The following is an 811-nucleotide window of genomic DNA, read 5'->3' on the forward strand; positions in this document are numbered from 1 at the left end:
CCATCTCACCAGCCCCAATTGCAGATCATTTTTGGCAATATGACCATTCTAATCATGTTAATTCTGCAGATCCATGACATTGGAGATCTTTCAATCTTCTAGTACCATCGTTAGTATTTTTCTTAATCATTCTGGAGATTTCATTATGCAGGCCCTTCACTACTTTGGTTCAGTTGATTGCTAGATTTTTTAAGTTATTATGAATGATTCTTAGCTCATATATAATTGCTGTATAGGAAAATTATTGATTTCTTAGTGTTGATTTTGGATCTTGTCAAATTACTTTCATTTATGGCATAAGTCAGGAATTGGGGTATGCTTTATTCCACATTGACTTCTGGTTTATCCCAGGATCATTTGTTAGAAAAACTTTCTTCATGGGGTAATTTTAACATCTCTGTCAAATATCAATTGACTATAGGCCAGACATGTGGTATGCCTGTAATCCCAGCACTTGGGAGATAGGGGAAGGAGAATCGCTGTGAGTCTGAGTTCACCCTAGACTACACAGTTAGTTCAAGGCCAGCCTGAACTACAGAGTGAGACCCTGTTTCAAAAACAAACACCAAACAACATTTCAGTTGGCTCAAAGAATTTTATCTGTTTTTTGACACTGTATTCTCCACAACTGATCTTTAATTTTTGTTCCTAGAACAATACCACTCTTTAAAAATTATTACCTGAATTAATTTTCTATTGCTATTGTACCAAGTTACCAGAAAACTTTTCCATACAGTTCTGGGGACTGGAAGTCTAAATGAGTTCTCATAGGCTAAAAGCAAGGTCTTAGGCACAATGCATTCTTTCTAAA

This window comes from Octodon degus, unplaced genomic scaffold, assembly GCF_000260255.1.
Source record: "Octodon degus isolate 3935 unplaced genomic scaffold, OctDeg1.0 scaffold00152, whole genome shotgun sequence".
Taxonomy (NCBI): Eukaryota; Metazoa; Chordata; class Mammalia; order Rodentia; family Octodontidae; genus Octodon; species Octodon degus.